At 38.0% G+C, this 12,326-nt stretch overlaps 1 protein-coding gene and 1 pseudogene across 15 annotated transcripts in view; one reads left to right on the plus strand and one right to left on the minus strand.

Annotated features, from left to right (window-relative positions):
• BBX (BBX high mobility group box domain containing) overlaps positions 1-12,326 on the plus strand; it is a 275,389-nt gene that overhangs the window by 84,662 nt on the left and 178,401 nt on the right. Inside the window, exon 1 of one of the 15 annotated variants that reach the window (XM_029939238.1) lies at positions 5,188-5,205. The exons of the other annotated variants lie outside the window; for them this stretch is intronic. The gene's annotated coding sequence lies outside the window, so the exon portion shown is untranslated. Of the gene's footprint in view, positions 1-5,187; positions 5,206-12,326 lie in introns of those variants that run through there. 15 annotated transcript variants of the gene reach the window in all.
• Positions 1-12,326, minus strand: part of LOC115291141 — a 147,199-nt pseudogene that overhangs the window by 81,646 nt on the left and 53,227 nt on the right.

Below are 12,326 nucleotides of genomic sequence, written 5' to 3' on the forward strand. Positions count from 1 at the left end.
GTTTATCATGTTTTTTTCTTTCTGATGTTCCAAGGTTCTTATTTTCTCTTTTTGTTTATTGAACTTCTTTAGCTATTTCTTTTTTTTAGATCTGCTGTTGAAGATTTTCTCGGTTTTTCTTCATGTGATAATATATTCTATTTCCTTATCCTTCCTGAAAGATTTTCACTGGGTGTAGGATTCTAGGTTGACAGTTCTTTTCTTTCAGTACTTGGCAAATGTGCCACTGTCTTCTGCTCTCATGGTTTCTGATGAGAAATCTGCTGTGATTTGAATTGTTTTTCCTCATGTAGGTAAGGTCTCTTTTCTCTCTTGCAGTGTTTATGATTTGAGATGGAGGTAGGGGGAAGATACTTGCTTTTCAGAAGTTTGACTATCATGTGTCTTGCTTGGTATATGTCTCTTGCCAATTTTGGAAGTTTCTAGCCATACTTATTTTGAGTAGTTTTTCAGCCCTACCCTTTTTTTGTTGGATTGTAAAGATAGAGAGCATGAGTGGGGGAAGGACCGAGAGAAAGGGAGAGAGGAATCTTAAGCAGCCTCCACATCCCGCACAGAGTCTGATGTGGGGCTCGATCTCATCACTGTGAGATCATGACCTTAGCCAAAATCAAGAGTTGACAGACTGAGCCACCCAGGCACCTCTGCAAAGATGTATTTATATCTTTGATTATTATCACTGAGCTCTGTTTAGTTTTTTCAGAATGTTTTTTTCCCCAGAAGTTTTTTCATTTGGTTATTGCATTTTTCAGCCCCAAAATCCATTTGCTTATCTTTTGTATCTTCTATTTTTTGCAGAGATATTTTGTTTTCATTTGTTTCAGGCTTGTTTGCAGCTGTTCATTGAAGCATTTTTATGAGGGCTGCTTTAAAAATCTTTGTCAGATAATTCTAACATCTCTCTCATCTTTTATTCATCATCTATTGATTGTCTTTTTTTCATTCAAGTTGAGATATTCCTGGCTTTGTTATGAGAAGTGACTTTCGATTGAAACCTGGATATTTTGGGCATTATGTTTTGAAATTGTGGATCTTATTAACCTGTTGTAGCTGATTTCCTTCGACAGTGCTCTAGCAAGGAGAAGGGATGGGGCATTTTATTTCTGGCAGATGGGAAGAGAAGTCTAGGTTCCCTGCTTGGCCTCCATTGACACCCAAGGGAGAAGGTGTTTCCAAGCAGAGGTGGGAGTCGGGGAGTGCATCTCCCTGCGCCCCCTGGCCTTCAGGTCTGTGCCAGTGTCACCCTAGCTTGAAGAGATAGGAGTGTCTCATTACTATTTTATATGTGGCCTCCACTGATATGAAGGGGTAGAGTGGTAGAGTGGTCTTAGTTCAATAGCCCTCCTCTCATACCACTCTAGCTGGGGAGGGAGGCAGACATTTTTACTGCTAGATGGAGGATGGAAATGTGTCTGCACAGGATGTCCACCAACTCTCCCCACTCGTCCACCTTATTGTGGGGGTTGTGACTCATCTTTACATTCTGGTGAGGATGGAAGTCTAGGATTTTTACTCCGCATTAGTTGGCATTGGTGGGTGCAAGGCCAGTTTTTTCCTGTCCTGTTTGGCAGATGGAGGACAGTTACTGTCTAAAAGTTTTCTGTGTTCCTAGCCCGATCTTTTCCTGATGCTTTGCCTAGAGAGAGCTGGCTTTTTTGTTGGGACTTTTTTGTGTGTGTCTTATTCACATTTCTGCATTACTGGCTTCTTTAGTTCCAAGTCTAAGATATGTGGGGCAAAAAGAAATTCCAGAGAATTCACCACAGAGTTGTTCCTTGGGTCACAGAGTCCCTACCTAGTCTGCCTTATCTCTCTTTTTCAGAGTTTTCTTATGATTGTTTTATATATAGATATAAAATGTCCTGTGCTTTTAGTTGTACTTTGTGAGATCATTAGGGGCAAATAGGTATATACCATCTGGAAGTGGTATTCCTTCACCTGCTTTTCATTATGGCAAAAAATAAAAATAAAAACACTTCATAAATGGTGTTATGGAGAACATACCTGAGAATTTCAGGGAGGATTCTTAACACTGTGTTAGGTCTTCCAAAGACAGAGAGATTCTTATCTCGGGTAATTCAGGTATCATTCAACTTGAAGACCTGAGTTGCTGCCTGGTTACTGACAGTGACGTAGTGTTCTTTGATTTTCTTTCCACGTGCTATTTTAGTCTTGATTTTGTATATGCAGTAGAGCAGGAAGCATACTGGGTAGCATTGCATCGTTGTAAGTCATGTTTGGTTCTGAGGTATTTGAGGTTGATTCCACTGGCCTTTAGTACAGTGACCAAATGCTCTTTCAAATCAAATTGATAAAACTTTTCTCTTATAAATCCTTTTAATTATAAATACCCCAGAAATTTATTTTTCTCTCTCTTTTTTAAACTTTTTATTTTTTACTTTTTAGATCAACTAGCAATAAACCTGGCTTTTTGCACAGTCTTGTGAACTTTAAAACATGATAGATTTTATATACAGTCCAGCATTAAAAATTTAGAAAGTGTCATCACCTCAGAAAATTTCCTTATTCTGTTTATTTGTAGTCCTATTCTCCTCCCAACCCTAACCACTGTTCTTTTACTCATTACTATAGTTTTGTCCTTGGGTGCATTTAGCATACAAGGAATCATGGTGTGTAACCTTTTGAGGCTGGCTGTTCTCACTTTCTATAATACCTGATATTCATCCAAATAGCATCGGTAGCCCATTCTTTTTTTCTCTTTCTCTGCTGAATGGCATCCCATTATAAATGTGCATGTGTGTATTACAATTTATTTTATTTATCCATTGGGTTGTTTCCAATTTATATCAGTTAAAAATAAAGTCACTGTAAGCATTAGTATACATATCTTTGTATGAGTATAACTTTTGTTTGGAGTGAGATAGCATGGTTATATTGTAAGTCCATGTTCATATAAGAAATGACCAAACTGTTTTCTAGAATAGTTGTACCATTTTATATCCCACCTCCAAATCCTACCTTTCCATCCTTTTCAAGAGTATTTGCCTTTACTTGTTGGAACATTTTTATAAAGCTTCATTAAAATATTTGTCTGGTAATTCTATTTATTATTTTTTTTAATGTTTGTTAATTTTGAGAAAGAGTGCAAGCATAGGAGGGGCAGAGAGAGGGGAGGACACAAGATCTAAAGTGGGCTCTGTGCTGAAAGCAGAGAGCCTGATGTGGGGCTTGAACTCATCAACCGTGAGATCATGACCTGAGCTGACTGAGGAACCCAGATGCCCTTGTCCAGTAATTCTAACATTTGCATCTCTTCAGAGTTGGTGTCTATTGTCTTTTTCTATGCCAGTTGAGATTCTCCCTATTTCTTCATATGATGACTAATTATGGATTTTATCCTGGACAGTTTGGTTATTATGAGACACAAAATCTTTTAAAAATTCTATGGAAAATATTGATATTTTGATTGTAATAGGCAATTGATTCAGTTAAGTTTAGGATTAAAGTTTCAGCTAGCCCCCTGTGAACTGTGCTTCGTATGTCCCTGCAGTTTTCAAGGCCTTTACAGTGTTACTTAGATTTGTCCCACTTATTTGCCACCCAGTGGCTAATCTGGGAAATCATCAGTATTCGGTCCAATAGGTCAGTTCTAAATGTCCATGTATGCTAGTGTCAGATTTATGCATGTGTAGGTTGGAGTGAAACCAGAAGTTCTTTTAAAGAACTCTTCTCGGGGCGCCTGGGTGGCTCAGTCGGTTAAGTGTCCACCTCGGCTCAGGTCATGATCTCACAGTTCGTGGGTCCGAGTCCCGCATCTGGCTCTGTGCTGGACAGCTAGCTCAGAGCCTGGAGCCTGCTTCGGATTCTGTACCTCCCTCTCTCTGTGACCCTCCTCTGCTTGCGCTGTCTCTCTCTGTCTCTCAAAAATAAAAAAAATAATAAAAATTAAAAAAAAATAACTCTTCTCTCAGGGAGCCTGGATGTCTCAGTTGGTTAAATGACCAGTTTCATCTTAGGTCATGCTCTTACGGTTTGTGAGCTCAAGCCCATCTTCTACCTCTATGCTCTTAGCACAGAGCCTGCTTTGGGTTCTTCTGTGTCCCCTGCTCTCATGTTCTCTCTTTCTCAAAAATAAGTCAATATTAAATAAGGAAATACAGAACTTCTCTCTCTGCTGTCTGTCTCCCACTTTTGTTGTGGTCCACCGGTTGATTAGCTGGGGCTTTAGCTCTGCTGTGCAGTTCCCATGATCGTGCCCTGTCACTGGAGATAAGTGATGGGAGGATAAAGTGGGGCTCAAAGTTACAGGGGTTTGCCCCATACTCTTGGACCAATATTCCTCCAGTCAGAAATGAAGGTTCCCCCTTGCTCAGAGTTTTGGCTCCTCTGGGCTTCTGTTTTTGTGGCCTCCTTCTATCATAGAAATGCGTGGGGCCTATCAACATGAGAGAATGAAGAAAATGGTACTTTATGATTTATTGTTCTTCCTCTGTTTCCCTGCTGCTTAAGTAGTGGCAGCGTACATCCGGTCCAGGTTTTATAGCTACATTTAGTGAGACCAACACAATGGAATATATTTACTCCCTCTTCCTGGGACTGGAATCCATTCGGCTTGCTTCTGTATTGGGTTTGAAATAATTAATGGGAAGAGAAAAGGTAGATCTAGGTTTTTGGAGTCTTAAGGTCATACCGTTTGGAAGGCCTCTTTAAAAGGAATATGAGTTATGAATTCAAAATTAAGCACAATGTTTTGAAGGGGGTTATGAAATCAGAGGACCCTAAAGCTTAAGCTTCATTAGCTTTAATAAAAACCTGACTCTGGGGAAAAGATAAAACATAAATGAATATCAATGATGGGTTGGGCATTTTAAGGGTGCTTTTTATTCATGTTTTCACTTAATATTTATTAAAATAAAAATGCAACCTATTTTATCCCCATCTTATAGATGAAAAAAACAGATTTAAAAGGTTAACTCATGGAGATATAAAGGGGTTTTATAACTCAGATATTCTAATTCCAAGGCATTTAGTGTTTTTCCTACCTATAGAACTTTATGAAAGTTCTACAGTATTCACAGTGTGTCTGTCTTTTATGACCTAGCCTCAGAGTTCTCTTCATCTTTGCAATCCCCTGGTGGTCACACAGGTCACCCCTGTTCAGTGTGGAAGGGGCTACTGGGAGGGGGCCGTCATGGAGACTGGCAACCACCTTATCTTCTAAGATTACTTTAACATTTAAATGAGGTAATTCCAGGGAAACCTTTGGAAACCAGTAGGAGCTACATGCAATACCTGTTTGATTCGTGGTTTTCATCCTTGGTCTGTCAGTAGCAATCAGTTTCTGGTTGTTTCCCAAATACAGAGGAAGATGTATGTGTCTCTGTAGAAAAGAGATGAACACTGCTAAGGAAAGTGTGGATTGTTCTTGTAACTGTTTGTTTAGAAGGTGGCAGATACAGTTTAGATACTTTTACTTAAGTATCAAATGATAGTAGCAATTAGAATTTGAGCCCAGAATATTGATAAATGCTATAAGCAACAATTTTGACCCACATGAACTCACTTAATTACTACCTGGCACATGATCATTGTGGAAGAACAAGGTATTTCGAGTCTGATACACGCATTTTTTGAGTGTGATTGAGTGTCATTTAACTTCTACTTTCTCCAGGGTTAAGCAGGTTCAAAATAGTTTTTCTTTTCTAAGTAGATTGCATCTTAGTATTGATAATAATATAAGTATGGCTTATTTTGAAGAGGACACATGTTGAATTATTTAGAAAATGGCACATAACAAGAATGTATAATAGTTATTTCCAGTTGCGAAAAAAAGAAAGCATGAAGAGAACTCTAATGCTTTTCCTTAAATGGTAATATATAAATACTTGGCCACTGGAGGGCTCCATATTATAAAAAATTATATTATGGATATAAGTGTTCACTATAACAGTTTTAAACAGTACAGAAAGGTATAATAAGGGCTCCATATTTTTTAGAAGAGATAATGAAACAAATGGTTACTGATTATAAATAATTATGTGCGTATATAAAGTGTAGGTGTTTGCTTCCTTCTTTCCTTACATTGGAATGAAAATAAAACATATTACATAATTTCTTCATAAATAAAATATCATACAGCTCTGATGTCAAAATACAAAACTAGTCATTTGAAAGCCCCTCAGTAAACAAAGAGGGTGAGACAGATTAAATACTTTTTTTTCTTATCTTTCTCCTACATGTAGTATTTTTACCTGAGGAGATTTCTTGTTTTAGGATTCACTGAGGTTATTTCCATTTAGGTTAAGAAACTCTACAGTTATTTCAGTGAATCCTGTGATGTAATTAATAAGATTCACAGAACAGCAGAAGACATTTTGAAATTGAACCCAAAACAAAAGTAGATATTGTGTAAAACAGTTGGTAGTCACTGACTTTTATACCAAATATTAGCATTTCTTTGGTCCAGATGTGTAGTTTACATTGTTTTGCACTGAACTCTGAGCAAGGGTTTGTTTTCCAGTTTTAAAGTAAAACGGAAAGTTAAAGAATTGAGAAATTAGAAACACTTAAAACAGGTATCAGTACCTGAGGGAAGTTCTCTTTTTCTGTAGAAAAATTCTAGATAGGAAACTACTGTGTTCCTCAAAAACAGCAATTTTACTTCCTTGATCTTTCCCACTTGAAAGAAGTGTTTTGATTTCTTTATAATTCTGAAGTGTTTACTTTTTAAATGTTTGATCTGAGCTCAGGGAAGCCTGCAATTTCTAGAATAGTTCAGCATTTTTCCCCCTGATAAGATGTGGTCTCTTTGTACTGAGCTTGCAGCACTGAGGCTGTGTGTTTTGGATGATCTGAGTTGTTAAATTCCCCAGTTAATCAGTAGCCTTGTCCTTAGCACCTCCTCTTCACAAAGGAAGCTGTATTGCAAATTAATTGCTAATGAAGAGGAAACAAACCAAAACCAAAATGAAAAAAACAAACAAACAGTTTTTTATACCTGTTCATTTGAAAACTGTCCAGGGTCTAAGAATATATAAATCCTATTGATTTCTACATATGAGGACCAACTATTAATATAGGGAGAAAGATGCCAAAAACTCATGAAGGATGTAGTCTCCAGGTTAGTACTAATTATGCACATGATACTGAGTATCATTATGGAATGATTTTTTTTTTAAATAAAATTAATTTATTAATTGTCAAGTGACAAATTGTGAAACTGTCAAATTAGGCAGAAAGTGTGTGGAGGTGGTGGGGGAAGGGCAAAGGGAGAGGGAAAGAATGCTAGAACAGGAGCTAGATCTTGACCTTGAGATCATGACCTGAGCTCAAATCAAGGGTTGATTGCTTAACCCACTAAGCCACCCAGCCGCCTCTACATTTTTTGTTTCTACAAACACACTGCTTAGTGTCTAATGTGTTCTGTTTAAGTTGTAATCATATCACGTATCTGATTGTAGCAGCTGGCATGTCGAGAAATTCTACCCTCTACTCTTGTAGCCACAGAATGCATCCTTGATAATAGCTATGTTGCAAACATGTTTTTGGCCAAATGATTTGGTGGGAGAGGACACGGAACAGCATGACTGACACACACCAGTGTTTCCTGGTTGATGCCTCATGAATGTGAAAACAGCTCTCGTTGCTTGTGATGAGAAACTGTCTTCCAGTGCTTTTTTCACACATTCATATATATGGACTAAACTGGTGAGATGCCTGTCGGGGTAAAGGTGCAGTCTTGCTATAAAATACAATACACCTAACTGGTCTGATTCATTATTACCTGTGACCATTTTAGCCCTGTGCTCTAACCAGCTGCCCAGCACTCTCAGTTTTTAATACTTAATTTAAGCACTTAAAAAAATAAATAAAAATTATTTTTTAAGAAAGGGCACCTGGCTGACTCAGTTGGTGGTAGGTAGCATATGTAACTCTTGATATTGGGGTTGTGAGTTTGAGCCCACATTTAAATAATGTAGACATTATTTAAAAAAATAAAAAATTAACATATATATATATATATATGTTATCCGTAGTTGTTCTCATACCTGGCTGCACCTTGGAATCACCTGGGAAGCATTTAGTCTTCTGGATGCATGGTATCAACCCTACAGACTATCTCATTTAAGTGGTTTAGGGTACAAAGTAGTGCCTGTGCATCTGCGTTTTTAAAAGTCCTGTGTTTTGCACTTTGTTGTCTGGGTTGAGAGTGATTGATTCAAAATGAAGCCGCATTGTAGAAACTTTCTTGAGGCCCCTACAAGGTCTGATTAGTTTAATGCCTCAGAGGAAATATAGCTATTCTTTATATTTGAATGTCCTCTCTTCCCACCACCCCACCCCGAAGAAAAAAGCCAGCCTGCTATTATTTTGGTTGCTGACCTAAATTATTTTGAACTGAACCACTTAGATTTCTGGGGTGAGGAGCCGGGAAAGTGACATTAGATCTTCAGGTAGGGTTGGCCCTGTCCTGATGAGTTTGTCATTTCTGTCACCCACCAAAGCAGTCTGCATATCTTCCACTTTTAAACCAGTTCTAATAGAAAATAGGATAGGGGTGCCTGGCTGGTTCAGTTCTGTGGAGCATGCAACGCTTGATCTCCAGGTTGTGAGTTCAAATCCCACTTTGGGGGTTTATGTTTATGTATATAATCTGGCTAAGGGATCATAATTCACTGAGTGAAATATGCTTCAGTGTGTAGAGATCTTTTGAAATTTGGGGATTGTAAAGGTAAGGAAAAGTCATGGGAGAACAGTATATGTTACAGGCAGCTGTAGCGTGCTCCTAAAGGGAGTGGGAGCTTCGGGATTAGCACATCCTGACAAGAGGTCACACCAACCCCTGAAAATATTCCACAGTGACAAAAGAAAGGCTTCTCTTCTTACTCTTCTCTCTGCTGAGCTGAAGGAACTGTTAAGAGATAAGGCTGTGAGAGTTCCTTGAGACTTCAGTCCTTGAACTCCCGTTCTCATTCTCCGATGACCTCTCTCATCTAGACCACAGGTTTAACCTGTGTGTATTTGGAGGCTTCACAAATCCGGCGGTCCACTCAACTGTTTTTGGTTCATTCCATGGTAACACTGTATGTAAAAGAAAGGAGGACAAATTAGATCTCTCACTTAGAACAAAGTGTTTAGCTACCTTCTTATTCCTTACCACCTGGGCACTCAGGCTTTTCCATGATAGTAGGGTATTTCCAGCTTGTCACTCTGCTCAGGACTCTGAGCCCTTGGGGTCAGTTTTGGGCTCCTCCTCACCACCCCCCCTTTTCACTCAGCACATCTGACTATTGCCTAATCACATCTACCTCACTAAGTGCCCCGGGCAGACATTGCTGCTAGAACACCACTTAGATGAAAATAGTGAAGATATTTAGTTGAAAAGCAGGAATGAAGATAGTCACCATAGAGTATCTGCAGTGGAAGACTTCAAATACATCTCCTGGCTTAGGCTATCTAGAAGATTTTAAGCAAGAATTGTGTTTGATGCATAGCATATAAATTTTATTCTCCCATGTTTGGGCTAACACCATTCTCCTCGCTTAGAACTAGTTCAAATATATATATATATATATTCACACACACACACACACACACACATATATATATATGTATGTAAATAAATAAAAATAAACCTAAAAAGGAAAAGCTACTAATTTAAAAAAAGTGTGGGTGTTTTGTCTTGTTTTTAAATACAATTCCTTTTTCTAAGTAGGGGGTCTCTTGCATATAAATATTAGCAGTGCACGCATTTCTTCTTGATATTTGTGCATTGTCTGTACCAGCCTGGTGACATTTCAGTCCCGTGTCAGTTTTCATAGCTACTGAAAACCCTTCTGTTTCTCTCCAATTGCCACCTCTCTCACCTGTACCTACAAAATATAAAATTTAGTTTTAACCATAATAAATAGCATTAGGAGTTATTTAAAATTTTATGGGGGCACCTGGGTGGCTCAGTCGGTTAAGCATCCGACTTCAGCTCAGGTAATGATCTCACAGTTCGTGAGTTCTAGCACCATATCAGGCTCTGTGCGGACAGCTCGGAGCCTGGAGCCTGCTTGAGATTCTGCGTCTCCCTCTCTCTCTGACCCTCTCCTACTTACAATCTGTCTCTCTCTCTCTCTCTCTCTCTCAAAATAAGTAAAAGTTTATAAAAATTATGTATTTAAAAACTTTAAAAATTATGTTTTCATATATCCTATTATTTTAAGAAAAATCATTTATGGGAAGAGATCCTTTGTGCATTCCAAACTGAACTGAAAATGTTTTTCAGAATACTTCATTAGTTGCCTTCCATTAGCCCTGGCAGTCAAGAGCCGGCTAACCTGTCCCTTTACAGATCCTAGTAGGAACCTTTCTTGAAGTCTTAGGAATACTTGTTACTAGTCCTTTTCACTTTCTCGAAGCATCTAGGTGTACATACCTGTAATTTTTTGTAGTTCATTTTTATTGAGGAAATAGGATTTGAAAAGTTAGGGTTATGGGATTTAGTTTTTTTGCTCTTATGTTAGATATTTGGGATAACCTTCAGAGAAGGGTTCACACAATGAAAATGTTCAGTTACAAAAGTGCTCACCGGGCGGGTATTAAGTAGTTATCGGTACAGTGGAATTCTAACTGAAAGGGAATGGCCTCTGGCAGGGAACAATGGCAAAATCCCTCAGGAAGTCAATTATAAGGTATGTTAATCATACCAAAATATTAACCTCATGATCTTCAATCCCAGAGTGTCTTTTCCACCCTGCAAGTTCAGCTAAAAATATGCCGAAAGGCAAATTTCTTAAGATAATGAAATAAAAATGTGGACCTAGGTCTGTAAGATGCAAATTAGAAAATAAGATCCCTAGCCAAACATGAATATCTCACAAACCCTTTGCTCTCTTAAAATTGGTAGCCTAGTCTTTGGGGATGTTAACAAAGTAATGATTAAAAACGCACATAGAGAAGCCTTGTGGTTCAATGACTTACCCATCTGGTAGTTTTTACTCTGGAAATGTTTTTTTGTTTTTTTTTTTTTTTTAACTTGTGAAGTGGATAAGTATAACTAACTGTTGGTGGCTCTGTCTTCTTAATATATGAAATGGAAAACAAATTGTTATATCAATTACGATAATAATTTTTTTATAGATTTAAATGTCCATAACGTGTTTTGGATTCCAAAGAACAGTTCTATGGATATAGATAATATTTATATTTATGTAAATATTTATGTTTTCTTTAAGTTCTTCTGTTAGTTTGAATTCATTGTAGCAATATGAACATAAGTTTAGGAGGTGATAATTGAATTGTATTAATATTAAATCTTTGAGTATATGAAAAGATCTATATTGTCTTTAATTAGAAACTAGCATATGATCAATTTCTAGTTGTTTAAACAGTTTTATTACTACTACTAGCATTCATTGTGGTTTTAAAATACAAACAACTAAACTGTCCTTTGATATATATTATTGCACTAGCACACTGGCTAGTTGGAGCAAGGGGATAGGGCTCTGGTTGCTGGGCACCATGACTACAGAGCATAATGATTTCAAGCCTCACGGCTTCCAGCTCTCATTTGGTTTGATTTCAGAAAGCTAGAGAATCTTGAAATGCTTGGATCTTAGACTAACACATAGAGATCAGCCCTCAGTGCCCTCCACAAAAAAAATCCCATACAAGAACTCCTGCTAAAGTTTCTGCTTGGACATCTCCATGGATGGGAAAATATCCAAGAAGAACTCACTTCATTTTTGGACCGATTTGAGGGTTGGAAAGTGTTTCCTCATACTGAACACCCCAAACTGCCTCCTGGAAACATCTGTTAATTAATTACAGTTTTAAACTCTGAAACCACCCTGTAAAATTATGTCTGATGCCTCTTCCTTAAGAGACCCCAAAAGGATATGAAAACAGCACTTCTTCTTTTCCAGAGTAACATTTTCATTTTCCTTTAGCCATTCTGCCCCCAAACAGGGTTGCTTTACCCCTGCAATGATAAGAGTTCAGAAGCTCCTTTCTGTCTTCACTTTAAGTAGACAGCACCGAGTAGAGTGGGCTCTCATCCCTTCTTGCTGGATGGTGTAGTTCTTTTTTTTTTCTTCCCTTTTTTAAAAAAAAAAATGTGTATGTATTTTGAGAGAGAGTGCATGTGTATGTGGGCAGGGGAGGGGCAGAGAGGGAGAGAGAGAATCCTAAGAGGACTCCATGCTGTGAACATGGAGCTAGACACAGGGCTTGATCCCAGGAATGCTGAGATAATGACCTGAGCTGAAATCAAGAGTTGGATGCTTAACCAAGTGAGCCACCCTGGCATCCTGAAAGTGTAATTTTTCTAAGTCCAATTTCTTTTTTAGTACTTCACACTGCTGTCTTACATTGCAATT

Source organism: Suricata suricatta, chromosome 5, assembly GCF_006229205.1.
Source record: "Suricata suricatta isolate VVHF042 chromosome 5, meerkat_22Aug2017_6uvM2_HiC, whole genome shotgun sequence".
NCBI classification, from domain to species: Eukaryota; Metazoa; Chordata; class Mammalia; order Carnivora; family Herpestidae; genus Suricata; species Suricata suricatta.